The sequence below is a fragment of the Rhinatrema bivittatum genome, chromosome 3 (assembly GCF_901001135.1).
Source record: "Rhinatrema bivittatum chromosome 3, aRhiBiv1.1, whole genome shotgun sequence".
Lineage (NCBI taxonomy): Eukaryota > Metazoa > Chordata > Amphibia > Gymnophiona > Rhinatrematidae > Rhinatrema > Rhinatrema bivittatum.
In genome coordinates this window covers 248,267,697-248,288,924 of record NC_042617.1, presented here as the reverse complement: position 1 = coordinate 248,288,924, position 21,228 = coordinate 248,267,697, and the positions used below count along the sequence as shown (strand labels likewise).

Sequence of the window (21,228 nt, the reverse complement as noted above, 5' to 3'; positions counted from 1 at the left end):
TGAGAGAAAGAGAGAGAAGCAGCCAGCCAGCCTGTGTGTGATTGACTGGTCAGAGAGCTGATGTGTGTGTGTGTATGTGAGAGACAATGAGTGATTGCTTCAGGGAGATGACTGATGTGTATGTGAGAGTGTGAGACATTAGTCAGGGAGGTGACTGATGTGTGTGGTGTGTGAGAGAGAAAAAGCATGGAAGTGAGAAGTCTGGGTATGTGAGAAAGCATGGGCGTAAGAAGCCTGGTGTTGTGGGGGTGAAAGAAAGCATGGGAGTGAGAAACCTGGGTGAGTGTGCATGCATGAGAGAGAGAGACTGCTTGGTAAGGTGATGGTGTGTGTGAGAGAAAAAGACTGGTGTGTGTGTGTGAATATGAGAGAATGTGATTCAGGGAATGAGAAGCCTGTGCACGTGGAGAGTGAGCATGGAAATGAGAGAGACTGGTGTGTGTGTGTAACAGAGAGAAAGTGATTATGGGAATGAGAAGCCTGTGCATGTGGAGAGAACAAGCATGGGAGTGAGGTGACTGGTGAGTGTGTGTGTGTGAGAGAGAGAGAGAGACAGAGAAAGTGATTGTGAGAGTGAGAAGCCCATATATGTAAGTAGAACACGGGAGTGGGAAGCCTGTGTGTGTGTGTGTGTGTGTGTGTGTGTGTGTGTGTGTATGGCATGAGAGAAACTGTTCAGGAAGGTGACTGGTGTGTGTGTGCCAAAGACTGTTTGGGAGATGATTGGTGTGTGAGAGACAGAAACTGGTCATGGGGGCATGACTGGTATGGTGTGTGTGAGAGACATGGGCACTAAGGAAGAGGACCATAAGTATAGAGCTTAGCTTCTACTGCTGCTTCTGGTGAGTGCCACGGCCTGCAGGGAAGGGGAGTAGGAGAGCTGCTGGAGGGGGTAAGTAAAGGTGGCTTTTTAAGTTTATTTTTCTTGACTGCCATTTTAATTGTGTGATGTCTGCTTTTTGAAATATTTATTGGTGTTTGGAGAATGTTTAATAGTTTTGAGTTTTTAATTGTTGGATGTTCATAGCTGTTTTGAAACATTTATTCTGCCTATTAGTATAGTTTTACAATTATTTCTGTGTGGGGATCTATAGCTGCTTGCTAGTTCTGTTTTCCTAATAAGAGGTGTATTGGTTTTTAGGACCTGATTTAATATTTGTAGTCTTGCCTTTTCATAGATAGGGTTGCTCCTGTTTGAGTGTATTCCATAATACAGGTGTAACTGTGTGCGGATTAGTTTATGTGCATTACTACAGATCCTGGGAGTATGTTAGGGTCGGTTCTGTGTCTGTTACCGAGATGAGATATTTGCTAGCATGTAAGTGTTTGTATCGGTCTTATTTGTTGTGTTTTCTCAGAGGACATGCATTGGTGGTAAACTGCTGTCTTTTCATAAGTAGGGCTATTGAGCCTGGAAATAGAAGGAGTTTGAGTTGCTGTTACTGAGATGTCACTAGAACCAGAATATCTTTTTTGTAGGGTGAGTTGTATGGGGAATGTCATAATTCTGCTTTACATCCATTATTGTGGGTCAGGGGGGGTTCCTGTGGATACAAACTGTACTTTTACATCTAGCCCCGTGACGATCATGGGGTCAGTGTGCCATGCATGTGAGAACCTATGGTGAGTTGAGTTACATTCACATTATAAATGTCATAATTAAATGATAAGTGTGCACTAAAATCCAACCCCATCCATAACCCCGCCCCCATATGACCAAAGCCCCGCCCTCACCCCACCCTCACGGGGCGAGGGCGGGGCGAGGGGTCCACCGCAACATGAGGAACTGTATTGCTGGGTCACGGCATTAGAAAGGTTGAGAACCACTGACTTAGAGAAATAGCCACTGCCATTAGCAATGGTTACATGGAATACAGGATGCTGGGCTTGATGGACCCTTGGTCTGACCCAGTATGGCATTTTCTTATGTTCACTGCTGTATGGGGGGATGTTAAAGACAGTGTGGCACTTTATGTCCGGGAGGGTATAGAGTCCAACAGGATAAAGATCATACAAGAGAGTAAATGCTCAGTAGAATCTATATGGGTAGAAATCCCATGTGTGTTGGGTAAGAGCATAGTGATAGGAGTATACTACCATCCACCTGGACAAAATGGTCAGACAGATGATGAAATGCTAAGAGAAATCAGGAAAGCAAAGCAATTTGGCAGTGCAATAATAATGGGAGATTTCAATTACCCCAATATTGACTGGGTAATGTAACATCAGAACTTGCTAGAGACATAAGTTCCTGGATGTAATAAATGACTGCTTCATGGAGCAATTGGTTTCAGGAACCTACAAGAGAGGGAGCTATTTTAGATTTAATTCTTAGTGGAACGCAAGATTTGGTGAGAGAGGTAACGGTGTGGGGCCACTTGGCAACAGTGATCATAACATGATCAAATTTAAACTAATAACTGGAAGGGGGACAATAAGTAAATCTGCAGCTCCAACACTAAATTTTAAAAGGGAAACTTGATAAAATGATGAAAATAGTTAGAAAAAAACTGAAAGGTGCAGCTGCAAAGGTTAAAAGTATTCAACAGGCTTGGACATTGTTTAAAAATACAATCCTAGAGGCGCAGTCCATATGTATTCCGCGCATTAAGAAAGGTGGAAGGAAGGCAAAACGATTACAGTCATGGTTAAAAGGTGAGGTGAAAGAGGCTATTTTAGCCAAAAAAACATCCTTCAAAAATTGGAAGAAGGATCCATCTGAAGAAAATAGGATAAAACATAAGCATTGTCAAGGTAAGTGTAAAACATTGATAAGACAGGCGAAGAGAGAATTTGAAATGAAGTTGGCCATAGAGGCAAAAACTCTTATAAAAACTTTTTAAAATATATCCAAAGCAAGAAATCTGTGAGGGAGTCGGTTGGACCATTAGATGACAGAGGGGTTAAAGGGGCTCTTAGGGAAGATAAGGCCATTGCAGAAAGACTAAATGAATTCTTTGCCTCCGTGTTTACTATGAGGATGTGGGGAGATACCAGTTCCGGAGATGGTTTTCAGGGGTGATGACTCAGACGAACTGAACGAAATCACTGTGAACCTGGAAGATGTAGTAGGCCAGATTGACAAACTAAAGAGTAGCAAATCACCTGGACCGGATGGTATGCATCCTAGGGTTCTGAAGGAACTCAAAAATGAAATTTCTGATCTATTAGTTAAAATTTGTAACCTATCATTAAAATCATCCATTGTACCTGAAGACTGGAGGGTGGCCAATGTAACCCCAATATTTAAAAAAGGCTCCAGGGGCGATCCGGGTAATTATAGACCAGTGAGCCTGACTTCAGTGCCGGGAAAAATAGTGGAAACTATTCTCAAGATCAAAATTGTAGAGCACATAGAAAGACATGATTTAAATGGGACACAGTCAACATGGATTTACTCAAGGGAAGTCTTGCCTAACAAATCTGCTTCATTTTTTGAAGGGGTTAATAAACATGTGGATAAAGGTGAACCGGTAGATGTAGTGTATTTGGATTTTCAGAAGGCGTTTGACAAAGTCCCTCATGAGAGGCTTCTACGAAAACTAAAAAGTCATGGATAGGAGGCGATGTCCTTTCGTGGATTACAAACTGGTTAAAAGACAGGAAACAGAGAGTAGGATTAAATGGTCAATATTGTCAGTGGAAAAGGGTAAACAGTGGAGTACCTCAGGGATCTGTATTGGGACCGGTGCTTTTCAATATATATATAAATGATCTGGAAAGGAATACAACGAGTGAGGTTATCAAATTTGCGGATGATACAAAATTATTCAGAGTAGTTAAATCACAGGCAGACTGTGATACATTACAGGAGGACCTTGCAAGACTGGAAGATTGGGCATCCAAATGGCAGATGAAATTTAATGTGGACAAGTGCAAGGTGATGCATATAGGGAAAAATAACCCTTGCTGTAGTTACACGATGTTAGGTTCCATATTAGGAGCTACCACCCAGGAAAAAGATCTAGGCATCATAGTGGATAATACTTTAAAATCGTCGGCTGAGTGTGCTGCAGCAGTCAAAAAAGCAAATAGAATGTTAGGAATTATTAGGAAGGGAATGGTTAATAGAACGGAAAATGTCATAATGCCTCTGTAATCGCTCCATGGTGAGACCGCACCTTGAATACTGTGTACAATTCTGGTCGCCGCATCTCAAAAAAGATATAGTTGCGATGGAGAAGGTACAGAGAAGGGCAACCAAAATTATAAAGGGGATGGAACAGCTTCCCTATGAGGAAAGGCTGAAAAGGTTAGGGCTGTTCAGCTTGGAGAAGAGACGGCTGAGGGGGATATGATAGAGGTCTTTAAGATCATGAGAGGTCTTGAACGAGTAGATGTGACTCGGTTATTTACACTTTCGAATAATAGAAGGACTAGGGGGCATTCCATGAAGTTAGCAAGTAACACATTTAAGACTAATTGGAGAAAATTCTTTTTCACTCAACGCACAATAAAGCTCTGGAATTTGTTGCCAGAGAAGGTAGTTAGTGCAGTTAGTGTAGCTGGGTTCAAAAAAGGTTGGATAAGTTCTTGGAGGAGAAGTCCATTAACGGCTATTAATCAAGATTACTTAGGGAATAGCCACTGCTATTAATTGCATCAGTAGCATGGGTTCTTCTTAGTGTTTGGGTAATTGCCAGGTTCTTGTGGCCTGGTTTTGGCCTCTGTTGGAAACAGGATGCTGGGCTTGATGGACCCTTGGTCTGACCCAGCATGGCAATTTCTTATGTTCTTATCTATGCTCAGGACAAAAAAAAAAAATAATATATATATATATATATAAAGCTTGGTTGAAGTCCATGCTTTCTCATCTCAACTGTTTCACAGCTCTGCCAGAGAGAGACACCCGCAGCCCTGTCCTCTTCCTCTTCTAACCCAGATACTTTAAGCAGAACTAGCATGATGCAGAGTTGAAATTACCCAGTCTGCTGAAACATAAAATTGGCCTTCATCCCCAACAGAAGCATCTAATTTTCTGCCCCCCAAGATTCTCAGGACTGAAGACAATGTAAGTGAAGAAACATGGACCTTGCTCATATTCTTATGAGCAGTTCCAAAACGTCAAGAGGAGTCTTCCCCCATCAAAACTAGTAACTGAATCAGTGCATCCTCACTAGGGAGACCCAATCTATTTACGGAGGACTTTCAGTGCAACTGGCACCAAGAACAGGGTTTCACATTTCCTGATGACCCATTCCCGAATATCTAAGGTCTCCTGCATCTCCCATGCTCATCAGGGCCGGTGCTAGCTTTTTGGCTACCCTGTGTGAAACAAATTCTGTGCTGCTCCCCCCCCCCCCAAGTCATTCAGTGCCTGCCCAGAGCCTATCAAATAAAGCGCAGCTCCATCCTGCAATCTATATGTTTTAAACGTATGTGCCTGCCCCATCCCAGAACCCATGGACAGGGAAGGGTATTAGGTACCCTAGACAAACCTTACAGCCTTGCACGCATGCCACACACACACTCGCCCAAGTTATGCATTTATAACATTTTACATGAAAAAAACATTCAAAAGTACAGTCTTCTGAGGCAAAAATATCACTTACAACATGCATATTATATTTACATGCACTGCTGTGGTGCCAACCAGAAAACTTGCATAGAAGACTCTTGGAGCTCCTATGGAATTAGACTTTTTGTAATGTGTGCTAGATGTGGGCTTGGCCCTCAGAAAGTCATGAATACATAGAATTACCATTACAATACAGTAAACCTTCCATACTAAAACTCCCCTAACAACCTTATCTATGAAAAGGCAACACTGCACATATTACACCAAGAAAAAACTCTTATTAGGAAACCAGGCTGCTATAGATCCCTACACAGAAACGACATGCCAGCAAAATACTTCATCTCAGTCACATAAGCAGAACACAGAGAGACCCTGACCAAATAAAGAGATCAGAAAGTATCAACAGAAACATGCTGAGAAGAACTGAACTGGAACCCACAGCAAACCGGCCTCTAAATGCAGAGCAATAATGGAAAAAGAAGCATAACCATTCTTCAAACATTAAATAATAAAATCAAGAAATATAAATCATTCATAATAGTAAAATCATATTCATAAAAAGAATATTTCAAACCAGTTAATGAATAGAATATTTAAAAATCTCAAACACCAATAAAATATTTAAACACATCTAATGAATAAAAAAATCAAATAATTAAAAAATGTTTTATTCCCCCCCCCAAAAAAAAAGTAAATATTTTGAAAGAGCAGAATCAAATTACACCCAATAATTAAAACTAATAAAGATTAAAAAATGTCCTGCTGACCATACCTGGGATCTGATTTGCAGTCACCTTGAGATTGTCATTGATTGGGGGAGGTAGGGGCCAAAAAAATTCTCTCTCTCTCATGCACAATAACACATTCATTCTCTCTCACACTCCCTCTCCGATACATTATGTGTGTGTGTGAGAACCTACATGTTACACCTAGGCTCTCACAGGCACACAAACATACAAGCTCTCACACAGACACACACGCAAATGGTCTCCTGTTGTCTTCGGGCCATGGTGGAATGAGCTCCAGCATGGTCCCACGGGCCTCCTGCTATCTCTGGACCGTAGTGGAATGAACGCCACCACACCAGTAACCGCTGCACTAGCAAGTTACCCCCATGCACTCTTCTTCATTTCCAGCCCTGGAAAATGTTACGTTTCCATAGCTACCAAAAGCAGAAGTCAGTCAGTAATGCAGACATCAGCGATCCTTGGCAATGGATTAAAAAAACAAAACAAAAAAACTCACCCTTGTTTCCCCCACCCTCCCCAAATTGAAGTTCTCTACTGATAGTATCAGAGCATCTTCTTATGGCCATCCACCAAAGTCACCTTCCTTTCCACCGAGAAGCACATTTCAATGCTTATGAGTTGGTATCAGCAAGATGCCACATCGTGCAAGGGCTAGCCCAAAAAAAAACTGTTGCAGGTCTCAAATCTAGTCGAGAATGAGGACTATTTTTTTTTAATTGTTAGAGTTGCAATCATTAGGTTTCTTCTTCTGATGGAAAAATGCAGTTCTTAAAGTTTTTGAAAACTCCCCCTGTTTAGCTACTCAAATTAGATACGTAAATAATAATAATAAAAAAAAAAAATTGGGGTACTGCTTTACTCATCATAGCATATGGGCAGTACAGGTACAAAATTGACAACTGTAATACAAAGATTTTTTTTAAATCCAGGGGCTGAGGAAAGGGAAGGAATGCATGTGGCCATAATTAAAATGGTAAAGGCTATATATATAAAAAAAATTTTTTTTATATTATATGTGATCATTTTCACTGAGATTATCCAAGTGAACAATAAATGGTCTCCTTCCCCTCCAACAATGGATCTTTCAGCTGCTGAAAGAACTAAAAGCCACACTTTCAATAGAAGCTTCTGGCGATTTTCACATTTTGGGCATGGAGATGGGTGTGGCTGTGAAGGAACAGGATGGCAGGTTGTGAAAGCATCATGCGTTCAATGCTAAAACCTTTTTAATAAGAACAGCTATTAAGAAGCTAGTGGGTGATAATATCAAAATTCTACCTATGTATTGCTTTTATCCAAAGTACAGACAAGACCATTAGTATTCAGTAATTATAGGCATGCCCATCGTAAGCTGAAACAATTACTATGCACTAATTATAGGCATGCCCATAAGCTGAAAACCTCACAGACCAGAACTGGGCAGGATGTTCAATGGAAACACATTGATGCTTATCCCTGCTATTTTATTAGCCATCCAGATACCCTCAGTGTTAAGGTGGCACAAACAAAAAAGCTTATATAGGGATAAAAAAACAAAAAAAAGTGTGCAAGTTAATAATAAAATCCCAAAATCAACCTGATCAAGAAAATCTATAAAAAGTTAAGTATGTCATCAAATAAACTTGTACTTCATCCTCCAGGGCTAGAGGAACCATGGAGATGGCGATGGAAATTCACTGCTAATGACTGGAGGGAAAAAAAACCAGCAGACATTAGCTACACACTATGTGTGTGATTGTCTATCATTTCTCTCTCTCTATGTACATTTTGCATAAAGGTGGTGGGTGGTCCGGGGAAGCCTCCGGAGCCTTCTACACCGACATAGGCACAGTCAAATTTCAAGAGTCACTGGGCTGCTGCTCCGTTGTGCCAGGCTCATGTGAGTCTCGGCTCCCTCTCTCTTTTTGCTTTTAAAATTCAGGAGAGACTGCTGAGGGGGGGGGGGGGGCTCTTTGTGCGCCCTTAGCTCCACTGCCCGCTCCACCAAGGCTGGAAAACTTTAATCGATGCATGGAAGTGTGCAGTACTGCTACTCAAGCCACTGGGTTGGTCCACGAACTTTCTTATGCTGTAATAACTGTTGCATCTGCAGGGAATCCATGGCTTCAGCACATTTTTTTTCAGTAACATGTTCCTGGGGTTTCGGCCATAATTTGGCCCTGTAACTGCGCACAGAGAAATCTTGCTTTAGGGTCCCCCTCCTTGTTTCCTTGACATGGGCAAAGGGTGCAGCTGCCCCCAGCTCTGCTGCTCACTTTGTCCTTCACTGCACCTGCAAGACTCCTGCGTCTTCCCTTTCCTTCTCTCACCGCACATTTATTTATTTAAAAATATTTCTATACCGTCTTTTCAAACAAATTTGACCAAAACGGTTTACAAGATTACAAATTATAAAACAACAAAATAACTAAAAATTACTTTTAACTAAAGACCATAAAAATAAAACCAAAACAAGTAAAATAAGATAATAGAAGGAAAAAAATACAATGTATCTTTATAAACCCTGCTCCTTTAAGCATAACTATACTATTTTTTACAAAAACAAGTAAAAAGCCGGAAAAAATAAAAATAGAATACCTTAGAGCCTGTGTCTCATAGAGACCAGAACCCTAGGAGATAGGTAGTTAAACTATCAATATGAGCAGATGGTATATACCTTATTGAGGTTAGGTGTTCAAACTAACATGGACTCCTCTCTATCCCTTCCCCTCTGTACTTGGCTTGGGGGGGGGGGGGGGGGGGGGGGGGGGGGGGGGGGGGGGGGGGGGGGGGGGGGAGGAAGCAGGTTAACAAGGTTCCAGGTTGGTGATCTGGAATGGCCTGGCAGAAAAATCACCACTGGTAAAGAGACTTCCTCATTCCCAGACTCCAGGTCCCTCTATATGCAGCAGAAAGAAGAAATCCATGCAGTGTGGGGCAGCTGCCTCAGTTAGTTTACCTTGGCACTTGGCTGTCCGAGCTCTTCCCCTGCTGTTGCTCCCAACACTCAGTGCGAGTCACATTTGGTGCTCCGTGCATGCTCTCCCCGTCTGACTCAGTCTGGGGCCAGAAAGAGGAGGAGATGCTGTGTGCAATGCGGGGATTTTCTGCCAGGTCACCCAACCCAGAGCTTGCTTCTTTTACTTGATTGGGAAAAAAAAAAAAAAAGAGGAAGACTGAGGTTACCCATGGACCCAACCCAGTACCTGTTTTTAGGTAAAAATTACCACTAGTGCCCCGCATGCTGCCCATGGATTCCCCATACTCTGGGATTCAGGCATTCCTCTCACCCGGCAAATAACCCCCATCCATGCCCTTCTCCTCCACCGCCAGTTCCAGACTCCTTGTTTCCCACCTGAGCTGGTGCGTCTTGCTCCCTCTCGTACTTTAATTTAAATCCCATCTAAAAACCCACCTTTTTGAGGCTGCTTTTACATCTAACCCCCCCCATCCTCGATTGTCCCGTTTCAATGAAACTCCCAGAGTCTCTTTTGCCCTGCATGTTTGTCTTGAATAGACCGTAAGCTCTACTGATCAGGGACTGTCTCATAGGTCTTTTTTTTTTTTTACCAGTACTGCCTACGCTGAGTAGCACTATAGAAGTGGTAGGAGTGGTATAGCTACGGTAGGTTGAAAGGCCTGTAGATTACGGTGTTCTCAGAAAGCAGCTCCTGGACTTCTAAGAGCCACAGCTAATGTCCCTCTTTGCTGTGCAACGCTGAGAGGAAAATGGGCTGAATCTAAGCACCAGGCAGCGGCGACTTCTTCATGGCACGCTTGATCTGTTCTGATGGCACACACACTCACCGCCGTGCATCCAGATTCTATTCTGCAGCCTGCTTTCTGCTTCTTGGGTTGCCTGATGCTGGGAATGCTGCACAGAAAGCACTCACAGTCTCCAGGATAGGGCGGGAGTCCCAGTGGCCATACAACAGCTGTACCTACCTGTCAGACCCATGACAGGCTCCACAAGGGAGCCACATCTGTAGCTGTTGGCAGAGGATTGTCACTGCAATGTCAGGGCTGGTGGGAATGGAGTGAAAATATAGGGGGGGGGGGGGGGGGGGGAGGGAAGAGAAATGCTCCACTCCTCACCCCAGGTACATGTGCATGTTGACTGATGGTATTGTAGCCTAGTGGGGTTTAATTCAGGTTGAGCTGGAAATCTAAAGGAAAGCTGCTGGGACCATAAATGAAATGTTAAGACAGTTCTGTGATATTTAGTTTCCCATTATTTACATGGACCTAAACAACCTGCAGGCGCTTGAAGATCCAGTTGTGCAGTCACCCCTAAATAGAATTGCTTTGCTTTTAAATGTCTGCTATTTTACTGCCTCCTACAGCATCACACATGTGCACATGCTGAGGACAGACTCTTGCATGTGTAATTGAGCTTTATTTAAAAAAAAAAAAAAAAAAAAAAAGGACCTATTACCATTGTAAGCCTTGGGGAAAAAAATCTTTATTGAAAGAAAAAAAAAAAAAAAAAGCGCCCATGAAATTTGCTTTCCAGGTTATAACAGGAGGAAAAGTTAGTCTTGGATTGAGTTAAAGTGCTCAGCTTACATACAAGAGGACACAATATCATTTAGCAGATTTCATTCTCTCAGTCAGCAGGAAACTAAACCACAAGGACAGCCCAAACTCTTTTCAGGCCCTGGTACTCAGCTTCTGAAAGAAATCCCATTAGAACGAGGCGGCATTAGCAAGCGCACTAACACTTTACCAGCAAGGGCGGAAAATGCAACAGTTTGTCACATTTTTTTTTCTACTCCTTATCTTGACTAGTGACAAGAATGACCAAGTTAGATCAGCAGGAAGATATGATGCATCAAGGCTTCTGATTCCCTGGTGCTGTTATGATTATTCTGAATCAATTTGTAGAGCTTAAGCTGGAGATTTAGGGAGAGTGCACTATAACCTTATCTGATTTTCACTATTACGTTTAGGGGTGTCTGTCTAAGGTGTCATTTCTGGGTTGTTTTTTTTAAATACCCCCCCCCCCCCCCAAAAAAAACCTCTTTGTACCTAATGTTTGTCAATTTACTGATCTAAAATAAGGGAGTAAGCAGGACTTGTTTGGCCCCATAGTGGTTAAAGTAACTTGTTAAGTGATCTTTCAAAGCCTAGCTGTCATCAGTTTGCACGGTCAGAAAAGTAAATCAGAAGGGAGCAAGCAGTGCCTGAATTCACAACAGGCCGATGCTATACCGTGTGCTGGCTGCAACGCACGGTTTAACCCACAATTGGATGCGCGTCCATATCCCCGATGCAAAACGGGGGTTAGCGCGTCCACAACGTCTGTAGGTAATAGCACTTATCACACGCAAATGCGTGTTGATGAGGCTACGGGTTTTCTGTACTTTCTCAGACTTAATACCGTGTAGTCAATCTCTTCTGCATCTGATCCTGCCCGTCAAACAGTCCCTTCTCTAAACACTCCCCTGGACCTGGGCAAGCAGCAACCTTTTCATCTGGGCCCCGAGCCAAAGTGGATGGCATAGTCAGAGGAACTAATAATTAGAAGTGTCCCAAAAAAAATAAGTGTGCTGGCAGTCAGGATAGGAAAATAGAGGCTCTAAAACTGAGCGTCCGTTTTCCTAAGTGGCTGACAGGCGCCCGCTGCCAAGGAGGCACTAGGGGTTCGCAATTTCCCCTGGCACCTCCTTTTTACCTTGGCAGTCTGTTTGCATTCGGCGCCCCAGAGAAGTGGATCAGCGTGCATTAAGGGAGCAGGCGCTCAATCACAAGCACCCCTTTAACGCGCACCAATATTGCATCGGCCCAAAAAGTTTGTTCTGGGGAGATTACACTGCAATACGAAGGGTGTAGAACCAAAGTTTACCACTCCACTACACAGACATAATAAAACATTGGATTATGAATCATTGAAGTATGCATCTCTCTTTTATTAATATTAAATACCGCATATTCTATGGAAAGGAGAAAAGAAGGATGAGATCCTAGGAATGGGCACAAAATCGTGAAATGCATGAGAAAAAAAAAACATCACAAGTGACAGTTCATTTACTTTTTCTTTTGCCTTGCAATTAGGAAACAAGGAATGTTTTTAAACAGCTTAATATTACTCAGTTACCGGTTCTGTGCTTTATTGGTATTTATATTTAGTTTCAAAAAGTAAAAAATCCCAGCACTCTGGACTTTAGATCTGTTGCGTTAAGGACATTCATGGGGACTGGAGTAGAAGAAACTGAAGAGCTTCACTTGTATTTCAAAACACAGCACAGCAAAACCAGAAGTCTAAGGAAGTTCCTGCACCTCCCCTCTTAAGCAACACCACGACGAGAAATGGTTAAAAAAAAAAACAAAAACCATCTGTAAGCCAGTTTAAAATGTAAGGGACAAGAACATCAGTAAGGGAGACAAATATAACACTTACCTTGAAGAGTAACAGCTCAGACGCACGACTTCTTGTGCAAAGAAGGAACCGATGCTCCTGCTGCCTCCCACAGATGCGTGGGTTTTAGAAAGACCCTCCCGGAGTTCAGCTCGCCCCTGGGGTCAGGCACCCGCCGCAGCTTTCCTTCCCCGTGTCGGAAGAGCTAAAGGCGCGCCGAGCGCTACCAGACAGCGCCGGCAGGGGACGCTCCAGCCGCTGACAGATGTTGGCGGCTGTGGAGGGGAAGGGAGGTATTTATGGTGGGAGCGACCGAGCTGTGCGATTAAGGCTCCTCCTCCGATACTGGGGGACGGCTTGAGCCACTTCTAGTTACCGGGGAGAAGGAAGCTTCCGCTGCTGATTGAGTAGAGAAACCGATTTAAAAGACAAAATCCTGGATTAGGAGTAGTTTGCTCCTCTTCTCTTTCATCTGAGCCCCAAGTAGCAAGACAGGGTATTTTTTTTTCTTTTTGCTTGTTTTCTTCCCTAATCCCCGCTTGTCAATGAAAGGCGTTTTCTTTTTTTTTTTCTGAATCAGGTTTTCTTTGTAGATTTGTTTTAACTGTTTTTTGTTTCAATTTGCTTACTTTTCTCCAGCTAAATGTCTTTCGTTTTTAAAATAATTTTCCTCCATTCCCTCCCTGTTCAAAGGCACTGATTTTTCCTATAATTTGGAGTTTATTTGGTCTCCATACTTTGAAGCAAAATTGAATGGTAGAAGGGATTCTCTTTTTCGGGGGGGGGGGGGGGAGGTAGATATCGTGTGTGAGTGTGTTGGGAGCGTTGGTCCCCCCATTTTGTGGTTTGAGTGTGTACTCTCTCCCTCTGTGTGTGTGTTTGGGGATCGAGACACGTGGGGAAGTTTCGTTTTGAATGCAACTGCCCGGATCCCCCCGCGCATTGCCCAAGACGCGTGGAAAGCCCAAACCGGCTGAGTCAGTGCCAGGAAGAGCGCGCGCACGCACGCACGGGGGGGAGAGCGAGATCCCGCACCCGATAAGGAACAGGCCTATCCTGTAAAGTGCGGCTGCGTTTACCCTGCTCCTAAGCCGCTTTTAACTCACGTTCCGGCCGCGTTAGCCCTTCCTGCGATCCCGAATCCCCTTTAACCTACTCCTACCGCGTCCTAAATTCCCCAGGTAACCCCTTCCGCCGCGGCATGTATATTGCATGCAAACGAGCGAATTAGCTCGATATTGCATGCAAACGAGTCAATTAGCTATTCCCCTAGCATCCCGTAACCCGCGCCCCGACTAACGCTACCTTTCCCTGCCGTTTTGTCGCGCGTTTAAACCTGCAAACTTACCCGCCTACCCTGACCCAGGTGGTAGAGGCATGAGTAAGGGTAGGTGGCAAGCTTTCCCCCAGCCCCCGCTCACCTGCCCCGGCCGCGATCATGGGTGCCTGTCTCCGTGGCAGCTTTTTTTTTTTTTGGCTTCGGGAGGAGGGGAGAGGACTGGGGCTGCCACGGAGACCGCTTTCCCCGTGCAGGTAAGTTGTTTCCCCGCAAGTAAGTTGTTTCCCCGCTTGTCTCTTCTCCCCCCTCCCGGAGCAGGGCGCAAAAAGCTGCCTTGCTCCGGGGGGGGGGGGGGGGGGGAGAGGGAGAGATGACAGCGGCGAATCCAAAAAAATAAGCGAAAAAAAACTTAAAAGCTAAAAGTAAGTTGCTTCGCCACTGTCATCTCTTCACCCCCCCCCCCTCCCGGAGCAGGGCGCGAAAAGCAGCCTTGCTCCGGGAGGGGGGGAGAGAGATGACAGCGGCGAAGCTTTCCCCCAGCCCGGACGCCGGCAAAAACTTACTTTTTTGCAGCCATCAGCCCTGAGCAGGAACACGATCTGGCCTGCCTTAGCTCCTCCCGACAAGATGGCCGCCTGCACGGGGAAAGCATGCAATTGGCCGCTGAAGACATGACGTCACGACATCACGTCTTGAGCGGCCAATTGCACGCTTTCCCCGTGCAGGCGGCCATCTTGTTGGGAGGAGCTACGGGAGCCAGATCGTGTTCCTGCTCATGGCTGGCTGCAAAAATAAGTTTTTTGCCGGCATCCGGGCTGGGGGAAAGCTTCACCGTTGCTAGTGTCCCCCCTCCTCCCGGAGCAAGGCGGCTTTTCCGCCCTGCTCCGAGAGGAGGGGGGACACTGAAAAGTCGTTTTTGCCGCTGTCTTCGCCGTTGCTTCGCCGCTGTCAGTGTCCCCCCTCCTCCCGGAGCAAGGCGGCTTTTCGCGCCCTGCTCCGAGAGGAGGGGGGACACTGACAAGTCGTTTCGCCGTTGCTTCTGCGCTGTCGCCGCCGTTGCTTCCTGGTATCTGTCATTTCAAATGACATTTGAAATGACAGATACCAGCGTGGCGTGAAGCCTTAGGCCCGCGCACCCAGGATCCTGTATAGGCGCTCTATCCAGTATCCTGGGTTGCGCGGGCCTAAGGCTTTTCGGACGCGGCTTACATTTACATATAATTAGGCTTCAGGATCGAGCGGTAGGTGAGCTGCACTGTGCGGGCGGTAACCGCGGGTGCCGTAGGCACTAACGCAGCTCTTCCTACCGCTCGGTACTGGATAGGCCTGACTTGCGGAAAGCTTTAACGCGAGCCTGGCGGGAGCGAGCAGCGCAGAGCTCCCTCTGGTTGCTGGCGTTTGGGTTGTCCCATTGCCTGTGTGTAGGCAGAGATTGTAAACTTCCTGAAACGGAAGTAGAGCTGCTGTTCAGGATTTAAAAAAATAAATTAAAATCATTAAAAAAAATCTGTAAATTATGTGCTGGATGCAGATTATGAGCATTCATCTTTTTCCTCATGCTCCCTATGGGCACTGTTCCGTACTTCGGCATTTATTTTAAAATAGGTTTATAGGTCTTTTACGAAACATGTTAGAATCGGTTGAAATAATAGTTCAACGTGAAAGAATTTAATGTGCAACGGCTGAAGTTCACATACTGGAGTAAGTAAATAAGAATAAACGTAGCCCCAGCATGTTTGTTCTCTAGTTCACTTACATCTTTTCAGGGTTTAATTTATAGACAAAAAGGAAATGGAATAATGGGGGAAGGGTGAGATGGGTGGGACCAGGGCCAGTTGTGACCTGTGCAAGGGGTGGGTCCAGGACCAGGTATAACTTTCTTTCTCACACACACACACATACATATTCTTCATGCGCAGTGAGCACTGGTAGGCATCAGCCCCTTCCCTTCAAACAGTCCCTTCTCTAAACATTCCCCTGGACTGGGCAAGCAGCAACCTTTTCATCTGGGCCCTGAGCCAAAGGTGGATGACAACTAGTGAGAAGAGAGGGCAGGCTGATGACGGGCAACGTTTTTCTCTTCAGCAGGTTCAGTGGTGCGTGAGGAAAGAGAAGCTGTGGCAATCTTCATGGGCCCATGCACATTCAGCCCCCGCCCCCCCCCCCCCCCCCCCCCCAGTAGCTGGTCCCAAAACCAACAGTGATCTGTAAGCAGCACCAGCATTAGTAATGAATGTCAGCAGCCTCCATCCCTCCTCGCACAGGGCTTTCTACTACCACAGAAACTGATCTGAGGACAGGGCCACTGCAGGGCTTTCTACTACCACAGAAACTGATCTGAGGACAGGGCCTCTGCAGGGCTTCTATTACTACAGAAACTGATCTGAGGACAGGGCCACTGCAGGGCTTCTACTACCACAGAAACTGATCTGAGGACAGGGCCACTGCAGGGCTTCTATTACTACAGAAACTGATCTGAGGACAGGGCCACTGCAGGGCTTGTGAGTGTGTGCTGGCTTGCAGGCCCCGTGCTGCCTTCCACTGCTAATGCTGCTACTTCTGGCATCAAAAGAATGATTCCATGTGAGACACTTGTGACCCCAGCTGAAGATTCCCTAACACCTTCTTCCTTTCTGCCCTAGTGATCCTGATCCCCTATCTCCAGCATGCCCCCCCCCCCCCCAAAAAAAAAAGAAAAACTCCCCAATGGTCCTAATGTCCTTAAGTCTAACCTCCTAGCCCTGGTAATCCTGCAGCCTCTTCCTCCTCAAGCCAGAATCATCTCTGCTTTAGGGGGCAGAAGGAGACTAGTGTGCACTGACCGCTGTCCTCAGTCTCCTTGGACAGAGGCCTGTAATTCAAAAGGATGAGCTGCTCTTTGCCTCCTTGGGAGTGAAAGGAAGGGAGGAATGTCACATGTTTTCCTCACTCTCTATCCCCCTCCCTACCCAATCCTTTCTCCACCCCTGTCGATCACTTCAGTCAGACTCCCTCCCACCCTGATCATCTCATAGACCTTCCAGTCCCCTCACTCAACACTCTGCCTCACCTTTAATTCCCTGACTTGCTCCCCCACACAACCCACAGCCTCTCTGATCCCTCTACTCTTGCTCTCACCCTCCCACATCCCATCACTCATTCTCCTTCCCCTCCCTCAGATCCTTCCCCCCCCTCCTGCCCACATCTCCTCATTCACTCTCATGGGCCTTTTCACTCTCACCAGTGTGGTCACCTGCAGCAGAGGCGGCAAGGTCTGGGAGGATCACACGATAAGCAGGAAGCCAACGCACCAAGGACCGGCAAAAGCAAAGGCGCTGACGCATTCACCCCATTTCTTTCTTTTTTTTACCTTTGTTGTGGAGCCCCACAGCCTCCTACATTGAGCTGGTAAACTGCACAAAAATGAAAGCCATATGGCTGCCCTTGTCTAAGGGTAAACAGCTCCAACACTCTCAGACTGATGCAATACCATCCGCACAGGATAACCCGCAGTTGGACGTGTGTCTATAACCCTTAATGCAATAAGGGGATCAGCGCGTCCAAAACACATGTCCAAACCAGGGCATAGCTAATAGCACTCATCACATGTAAATGCCATGTTGATGAGGCTATTAGCTATTACCCCCCGATGTAAAAAAATAACCGTGTGCCCGACATGCACGGAACTGGTGTTAAGTTTTGAGAAGCCCCAAAAATTGAATTAAAAAGAACAAAATACTGCTTTTCCGTGGTTCCTCCAACTTATTATGATGGCGATATTAAGTCGGATGAACCACAGAAAGCAGTAACGTGAAAAAATTAAAAAAAAGTCTTGACAGCAGTCAGGAAAATGGATGCTCAATTTATGAGCATCGGGTTCAGAAAATGGACGCTTGTAAATTGGGCGTCCGTTTTCCTAACCCGCGCATAGCCAATTCCCCTTGGTGCCCAATGCCAAGAAGGTGCTAGGGACACATAATTTCTCCTGGCTATGCAGCAGCTCATTTGCCCACAGCATCATGCACCAGGAAGAGGTAGATGAGCGCGCATTAGGAAAGCGGGCGCTCAATCGTGAGCGCCTGTTTTTCCCGCATGTGTATTGCATCTGCCTGTTTCTGTTCTCTGCTTCCTCCAAGGGCTGGCGGCGCCATAAATGATGCATGCAACTACTAGTTCTTTTCTGTTTCTTCAGGGGAACCAGGATTGATATACACTGCCAGCTCTGCTTCATTTCCTTAGGTCTCAGAAAAAAAAGGTGGTAGAATACCATTCTGGGGTCTGCCAGAAATTAAGCCCTCGGACACAAAAAGAGGTTGAATTAGCAAAAGCCTAAAAGTTGTGAGCAATAGCGCCATTCATCAATGCCAAGGTTGAGGCCTTGACAAGTTTCTAACTTGTGCCAACTGAAACCCTTGTTGTGTCTGTTCTTTGCTCTGCAGATTCTGCTTCATTATCTCCCCTTCCTCTTCTATTCCCTGCTATGTAGGAGGAGAGCTGGGGGGGCTGGATTACAGAGCAGAGTAGATGTTCTCTGTATGCCCAGCTCACCCCCTCTTCTTCTCTTCCCTGCAGGCTGCTGGTTTTTATATTAGCAGTTTACTTTCTCTGATGTCCGTCACCTCTGCAGCCTGTCAGCATTTCCTCAGACCTTTATGTCTGCAACAAGCGTTCTCCTTGGGCAGTGGCATAGCGAGGGGAGGGGGTGCAGGGGCGCCCAGGAACCTTTTTTGTATTTGTTTTTTTTTTCAGTGCTGGGAACTTGTGAGAACTCCGGATCCTGCTGCAGAAGCAGGCCCAGGTGAAATCACACATAGGCAGGCCCAGCACTACCAGCATACCTGGGGGGAGAGGGCACAGCAGCAGAAGACTGGGAGGCCTGCAAAGCCGCTGGTGGATCTCTTCCCACCGGTGGCCAAGAAGAAGAGGAGGTCCGCGGTAAGAAGAGGCTGCCAGTGGAGCCCATCCCACCGGTGGACAAAAAAAGAAGAGAGAGGCTGTTCTCCTGCTCCTATACTGTGCCAGCATGCGCTATCCCAAGTATGTGTAGCTAGCACTGACTCTATGCTGATCTCGCAATGCACGAGATCAGCATAAAGTTAATGCTAGCCTTGTGAGATTTAAATAGCGCATGGGTTAGCAAACAAAGAAGAACAGCAGAATTAGTTCCCTGTCTGCTTCCAATGGTATGTGTGTGTGTGTGTGTGTGTGAATGAATAAAAGCCTGACTGGGGTGTGTGAATGTGAATGAGAATGAATGAGAGCCTAACAGGGGTGTGTAGGGTGAGTGAATGGGAGCCAACTGGGGTGGAGGTGTGTCTGAATGAAGAGATCCTGGCGGGTGTCTAGGGTGAGTGAATGGGAGCCAACTGGGATGGAGGTGTAAATGGAAGTCTGACTGGTGTGTGAATATGTATGTCCATGGGAACTTGACTGGAATGTGTGTGTGTGTGTGTATGGGAACCTCACTGGTGTGTTTATGTGTGTAGGAACCGGACTAGGGTGTGAGTGTATGTACAAGAACCTGACTGGAGTGTGTGTGTGAATGGAAGCCTGACTGGGGTGTGTGTGTGTGAATGGGATCCTGTCTGGGGTGGGTGTGTGTGTATGAGAGAGGGAACATGCATGTGAGAGCATATGTGTATGAGAGAGATGGAGTGTGTGTGTGTGTGTGTGTGTGAGAGCCTGTGTGTATGAGAAAAAAGGAGCTTGTGTGTGTGTGAGAATGTGTTTATGAGAGAGAGGGACCATGTGCATGCAGGTGTGTGTATGAGAGAGATGGAGGTTGCATGTGAGTGAGAGTCTGTGCAAATGAGGGAGAGGGGCTTTTGTGTGAGCATGTGTACATAAGAGAGAGAGCACGTGTGTATGAGAGAGATGGAGTGTGCTTATGTGTAACAGCCTATGCATATGAGAGAGAGAGTGTTTATGTGAGAATGTGTATAAGACAGAGGGAGCATGTGGGTGCGGATGTGCATTTGAGCGAGGAGTTTGCATGCATGTTTGAGAGAATGTGCATATGAGAGAGAGGGAGCTAGGCACTAGATGTTTAGCGATGGCCCAAATGACTTATTGGTGGGTTTCCCATTCTTGGCCAATAGGAAGAAGACGGCCACTGGGAGACAGGTGATTCAAATGGCAGGTTGTAACTCAGATGGAAGGGAAGGGGTCTTAATGAGGACTGGGAGGGAAAGGGTGAGGATGGTGAGTGACAGAGAGGAGGGAAGGGAGTGAGGGGTGAATAACTGAGGGGGGAGGAGAGGGAGTGTGACTGGAGAGAAGTGAGGTAAAAGTGAGGAAAGGGGAATTGAGTCACTGAGGTGAGTGAAAGGGGGGGAAGGGGGAGTGAGGAAGTGGAAGAGGGTCTGAGGGTAGAAGAGTGCATGTGTGTGAATGAACGTGTGTAGATGAGAGGGGGAAGAAAACATTTGAGTTCCCTCCTCTCTTGCTCTCCCTCCCTCCTCAACCCCACCTCCTGTCCACTAACCCAGGACAATCTTAAGGTGAATGGAAATCAAAAGTTCCTAGGTCTGGCGAGGGAAACATTTTGTATCCTTATTATGTAGTTTAAATTATTGGGTGTTATTTGATATGCCTGGGGTTCTAAATATTTAATTGATTTTTGGGAAATGTTTAAAGTTGTTTTTATCCTTATTTATTAGATGCTCTATTCATCGCCGGTTTTTGAAAGATTGTTTTTTTATTAATATGATTTCTATTATGATGGATTTATATTTCTTAATTCTGTTTTATGAGGAATGGTGATGTTTTTGTTTTTTTTGCATTTTTGTATTGCATGAGACTGGCTGGAAGGTTTGTGAGGGGAGAGAGGCTGGGGAGCACAACTGCTGGGCACTGGGAGGTCTGGGAGGAGGTTGGCAGGAGAGCAAAAGTGCTGGGGACTGAGAGGGGATTGTGGAGCAAGACTGCTGGGGCCTGGAAGGGTAGGAGACTGAGACTGCTATTGCTTCTGTTTGAGATGGGACGTGGGAGAATTTGATTTTCTCTGTGTCATTTTTGGGAAATGTACATCTGAATATTTCTATATTAGTTCTCTAGTGTTATACTGCAGGCAGAGTCTGGCTTTTGGGGCTTTCCAGTTCAGCTTTTGCTTCCATATTTCTTTTTCAAATTTGTGGCCAGCTATTCTGTATTTGGTGAGGGGACAGGCAGTGTGCTGTAATGAGGCTGCAGTGATGTGCGCAGGTCTGGAAAAAAGGACACATTTGAAATGGCTTTCCTTTTTATTTCTCCTAATGGTCAGAAGTGGCCACGTTGGAAATTTTGGAAACATTTATAAATTTAATATCACAGTGCTTGACTCTTGGTCATATTCTTTATCATAAAATGTTTTTGTTTGCTTGCAGTA

The 21,228-nt window shown here is 45.5% G+C and overlaps 2 protein-coding genes across 3 annotated transcripts in view; one reads left to right on the top strand and one right to left on the bottom strand.

The window, feature by feature from the left end:
* Positions 1-13,665, bottom strand: part of STX11 (syntaxin 11) — a 58,618-nt gene extending 44,953 nt beyond the window's left edge. Inside the window, exon 1 of one of the 2 annotated variants that reach the window (XM_029594424.1) lies at positions 12,647-13,665. The gene's annotated coding sequence lies outside the window, so the exon portion shown is untranslated. Of the gene's footprint in view, positions 1-9,205; positions 9,314-12,646 lie in introns of those variants that run through there. The other variant, XM_029594425.1, reaches the window with a different exon arrangement.
* Positions 1-21,228, top strand: part of GPATCH11 (G-patch domain containing 11) — a 1,168,394-nt gene that overhangs the window by 330,941 nt on the left and 816,225 nt on the right. The gene's annotated exons all lie outside the window — the stretch shown is intronic.